This window comes from Toxorhynchites rutilus, chromosome 2, assembly GCF_029784135.1.
Source record: "Toxorhynchites rutilus septentrionalis strain SRP chromosome 2, ASM2978413v1, whole genome shotgun sequence".
NCBI classification, from domain to species: domain Eukaryota; kingdom Metazoa; phylum Arthropoda; class Insecta; order Diptera; family Culicidae; genus Toxorhynchites; species Toxorhynchites rutilus.
Window position 1 is genome coordinate 189,467,577 of NC_073745.1, and position 6,022 is coordinate 189,473,598.

A 6,022-nucleotide genomic window follows, 5' to 3' on the forward strand; every position below is an offset into this window, starting at 1 on the left:
ATATCCATAGCAACAGCATCGTATTTGCTAGGTAGTTTCCTCTCTTTGAATTTGTATACAGCTTGAATCAACTACAGCACTCGCGGATAGCTGAATTCGAGCTCTGTGCTAATTGCAAAAAAATGAACTTAAGAATTCAGTTGAATTCGGTTAAACCAACATATTCTAGCAAATGCTTCCGAGAATTGGTCAGAATTAGCATTTTTGTGGAATCATTCAATCATAATTTAATCAGGGAAAAGCGGAAAATGCGGAAAAAAGTCGGGAATTGCTTCACGAAGTTGGAATTTTTTGCTCAGTGTTTTTACTGCGTTCTAAAATGTTACTGTAAGTGTTTTAGCGTGTTGCGACCTTCTAAGCAGTGTGATTCTGTGTTTTCAAAGAAATCCTGTTCTGTTGAAGAATGTAATTCAATGTTCCACGGATGGCCCAGCAGTAAGCTGGAAAATGTTTAAGGATTTTACACGCGAGATTCAAGAATTTACATCAAACCCGTCGTACGAAGTTCTCAACATTGGAAGCTGCAGACCCCCTACGGTTCATAATTCTTCCAAGGAGGGCTGAGAAAACCGGATCGATAACTATTTGAGAGCATTGTACAGGAGTTTTTCATCAGTTTTCCGGTCAAAGGTGTTCGAGATTGTCGCCAATGCTGTGGATGAAAGGCTGCTGGACTCGAAATTTCGTTTTTTATTACGACAGCATCGACAGTTAAATCGTTTTTGCATGAATATCAGACAGAGGCACCGATGGTTCCTTCCTTTTCGATGGCCTAACGGGACTTGTAAGAGCTGTTATGGAGGAAATCATGAAGCCCGAACGACTGAAAGTGGAAACCGAATCATTTGTTGAACTTGAACTCACAGAAACCAATCTACTGCTACCTGGAAGTATTGCAGGTATTGGAAGTCTTTATAATAAATCAAGGCTCTGGAGTAAAAATGGGACGCAGTTTGAAGAAAAAGGAGTTAGATTCAGGACCATTAAAAAGTGCCATTTGCTTCGTGTTATTTACTTCATCTCGTCTCATATGCTCCTATTTTTGCTAAGCATTTTTGTCCAGCATTATTTTAATAAGACAGGTTTTCTGTGTAATTTTATTTGCGATATTTGATGAAATAATTAAGCACGGGTTATTACATTGAATAAAAACTGAGAAATCAATAATTAGTTAATTTCACAGAAAATATCAACACTACGACTTTGCGATTCTCTCTAGCTTCGTTATTCTTCGTTCTTCATCGTTTAGTATATCGCATGTGTTAGTACATAGGGGACGTTTCCCCCCTTTTTTAATACTTTCGGTCTGACACACCGACGCGAGTATAGAAGTAACTTTTTTGGACACGTGCCTTTTTTAATATTCTAGAATATTGTTGAATGAAATGTATAAATTAACGTTAGAAAAGGAAGTCCCTAGAAATCCTTTTATATCATCTTTTTATGCCCCATCTAAAAAAAAGGCATTAATTCTTAGTTTACCAAGAAAACAGAGATAAAGAATCAAACTTTAAATTGCAGAACCTTTATCATCAGGTAATTATCAAGAAGGTCGTTATACATTCTTCTCTTCGATAAAGGACCCGAAAACACGCAACAACTGCCTGAAATGTAAAAAATTTGTTTGTTTCGAGCATGCAGTTATGCTATGTTCTGATTCTTACTCCAATGAAACCACGATCGATTAATACGTTTTTATGTTATTTTATAGCTCTTTATACTTTCATGAATTATATTCAGGTGCTTACTTTTGATTAATAACAGTGAAAAATTCGAACTTCATTATTTGTGTTGGAGTATCAAAAATTACTCTATTTTGAGGAGGCTGAATTAGATGACTATTAAAACATAATAAAGACGAAGAAAACATATTTTTTTGATTTTTTTCTCATTCAATCATACCCTCTTCGTCAAATAAATGGCAATAAAGCCTGAAAAATACACAATGGCAACATTATAGAGAAGTTCAATTTTCGGTCTGTGACACCGTGCGAGAGTATACGTGTTATGATTTTGCACGCAAGACAGGAAGGTTAATTAATTTGACATACATCGAATCAATTATAGAATTCCGATTGCATAAAAGAGTCGCATTATGGATTTTTGGTTCTACTCAGGAACTGATCATAGATGATCCGGAACATGCTCGTAATATTTTTGGATGTGATCAATGAGGTTCTGGTCAGTTATTTTGATAAATGAATCTTTTTGGATTCTGAGTAAGTAGAGGTGGGGTGGATCTGATACGTTTCAAAACGTTCAGGTCCCAGGTGCATATATTCCAGAAACAATCTCGTCTGAAACAGCTAACGTGAAATCTGTTGCAGAGAAACACGCCGTCCATTTTTCACATGCCGGACTTGGAAACAATAAAGTAAATATATTTTGGCAATTCGGGTTTCAAAAATCAATCGACACAACGACACATTGTTTTACAGGTTCTTTCAGATTAAACGCTCACCCAAAAAAAAAATAATCGAATAGCTCCTTATAATTTTTTTCGATCCGTCGATGGTAACATTGCATTTGGGACGATAATATTCGGCTACTCGTTCAGTCTGATCGGATGGTTTTTAGTGTCAAGATGTACAATTTACAAGAACGTGTATTTTTAGTGAAATCGTATTCTCGAGCAACGCAAGCCTTAATGACGACGAGAAATGTTGAAATTCTTACCATAAGAATTTCAACATTTCTCGTCGTCGATTGCTTCCTCCGGGGGTACGTGAAGAACCGTTGCTATGTTAATAAGCCAAAAAATTTGAAACTTAAAGAAATAACTCGTATTTTCAACAGCATCGAAATCGTAATGTTAGAGTTGTGAATGAAGAATTTTGTTCACCGTTTAAAACGCGTTATCGAAAAAGGGGCTGTCAAATTGAGTTAAATTGAGTGCCCCTGTTTAATTTAGGTTTCGCAACAATTATCGCGACAAAAATCAGAAACATTATAATTCTTTGTGCCTTATATCGTCTTTAAACAGCACAAGATTTGTATGAAGTAGATTTCACCGTGTTAGATACTTTATTCTGCGTCGCGAGTGACGTTAGATGAAAAAGTTTCTCGCTTCATTTTGGGAGTCACCTTACTCTATTGCTCCGATAACATATAAGAAAACGACTTCAAATCTCATCTAATGACAAACTATGGTCACGCCATGCGTCTTCGGGGATACTGTGACTTGAGCCATCTCATGTCATTCGCCGCTCGGAATAGAGGGGACTATTGAGCCAGGTTTCGTCGAGTGAGAATTCTATGAATCCGATTTCACCAGAATACAGTGGTAGACATTCGTTTAGCCGCACCCTATTTTTCCTCAATATTTTTAAAAATAAGTCAATTCTTTGTACAGTTTTGCTCGATTATTGTTTATTTTCATCGAATTCATTCTAAAAAAAAGTATAAATTAACTTTTTGTTTTGTTTTCTAAGTAATTCAAATATGTGGAATCAGGGTGGATGGCATCCTAAAATTTCAATAAAAGAAAATTTGTGCGGCAAATTTCGAGTCCAATCGGAAGCTAATATTTAGTATGTCCACCTCCATTTCGGATCACTTTGAAAACTTGGTTTGGCATCGAGTCAGACAGCTTTTCACGTGTTGCCATATTGATTATATCCCAACATTCCTGAATTACAGCCTTGAGGCTGGAAATGTTGTCAAATTGTCATCCGTTTGCATAGACCATCTCGGACAAGATTCTCCATAGATTCTCTATGGGATTGCAATCGACTGCAAGCAGATCATTCAAGAAGCGGAATGTCCTTCTCAGCAAACCATGCCTTCGATTGCTTGGAAACGTGGATCTATGCATAATCCTGCTGAAAAAACAACATCCTCGGTAGCGTTATTCTCAATATGGCCAATCAAAACGTCCTCCAGTAATTGAAGATACTTTTCGGAGTTCATGAGAATGAGAGCACAAATGAGAAGCTTGCTGTGATAGGAAACGGTTCCCCACACTGTCAAACTTCCGCCCCCAAAGTTTCGCTTCGATCTCACGACATGCCGTTGACTTAAATTGAACCAATAGCAACTGAACTTTTTTCGCCGGAAAATACAACATTTCTCCATTCTAGTTTCCATTCCATGTATTGCCGGGCGAAAATGAGATGGTTCTGCTTATGGGTGGCGGTCAGTTTCGGCTTCCCTTGAGGTTTCTTCCACATGATGTTTGGTGACTCATTCAAGATGCGCGCAATATGCCTCTTCGTTACTAGTACAACCGATTCCGCCTTAATGTATGAGCAGGACATCGTTTCCTGGTTGCTTCGTGTCTTATTCGACCTTTAAGACGCAAAATAACTTTGGTGTTCCCATTTGTTGGTCTTTATATCCCATATTTCTGGCACTATTTAAAGAAATTCCGTACCACTTTATCAGATAGACCAATTTTTGTTACGATCGAGCGATTAGAAAACTTTTGTTCACTGAATATTTTTATTATTTTCCGGCCCTCTTCCGTCAACAGAATACCTTTCGCCATTCCTTTAAATTCTACGTAAATCACTAATCTGACAAACTTCTTACGTTGCACATCTAATATTTATCTTGTAAATTGAACATTCCCAAGTATTTTTTGCAAAAAACACAGATAAAGGCTTGGTGATTATGCGAAAACTCGATTTTTATACCCTGCGGCTAAACGTATGTCTCGGGAAAAAACGACGTTTGAATGTTTATATCCACCGATGCCGCCTTGTGTGTGTGTCCGCACGCACGTCCTTTCAATAAAAGTGACTTAAATATACTATCACTACAGCAAATAAGTATCCCGATAAAAAGAACACTCCTAGTTGTTCCGTAAGTGTTTCAAGTTTTTTTTTCAAGTGCGGCTAAACGAATGTCTATCACTGTAGATTTCAACGAGTCCATAGACGTTTAGCTTCGCTGTTATTAATAAAAAATTCTACTGTCACATTCTTGCTATTCTATTGCAATAAAATGCTCTTATCAATTGCCTTATTAAATATCAACTAATGGGTGTTTTTCTGAATGTATAGATACTTAAACTGGTAAAAAATTCTAATATGTGTATCACTTTCACAGATATTTTACGAAAATCATGGTCCAGCTCAGAATTTCATCGCGCTTTTTTGCCATACAAATGGAACAAAAATTTTTGCATTACTCGAGAATCAATCAAGCAAATTAAACCAAATTAGGCATATGGAAACTTTAGGGTGCAATAAATGTTTCTATGGTGGTTAGATACTTAGGGGGGGGGGGGGGGGGGCGGTAGAGGTGGGCTGCCATACAAATGATGCACAAATTTCTGCATTACTCGAGAATTAATCAAGCAAATGGAACCAAATTACGCATATGGAGGTTTAAGGGTGCAATAAATAATTCTATGCTGGTTAGACACTCCCTCTCTCTAAGGGGGGGCTGCCATAGAAATGAAACACAAATTTCTGAATTACTCGAGAATTAATTGAACAAATGAAATGAAATTTGGCATGTGGAGGTTTTAGGGTGCATTAAATGAATCTATGGTGGGGAGTTCGGGTTGAGCAGCGATGGAAGAAACACGTGCGCGTTTGCTCTCTGCGCATTTTTTCACAATTTGAATACGTTTAAAAAAGTGTTCAATCTATCGGGAAAACAATTTGAAATTTGAGTGTTAGTGTAGTTTAATGAAATTTTCTGTACGAATGAAGTGATTAATTAGCCCATCCACTTGGAGGAGCCCGTTTGATTTTCGCGAAACGCTTAACATGCAAAGACATGTTTTCTCTCCATCCACTTTGTTATAGTAGAGTGCAATTTCTCTACGTGGCTGTGTTTGTGTATGTGAGAAATAAAAAAATACTGTCGTGCTTCAAGTTTGAGTGTTTGTGATTTATCGATGAAATAATATAACCAAAGTGATGCAAGAAGAAGATCCAGTGGCTGCCAGAAATGCAATATTTTATTATTGCAGTGATTTTATCACCATGATTAGGTGCATCGTAACTGTGTACCAGCCTGATAGATAAACCAAAATATTTTGCTATGTTTACTTTTCTTTTCATTCTCTATA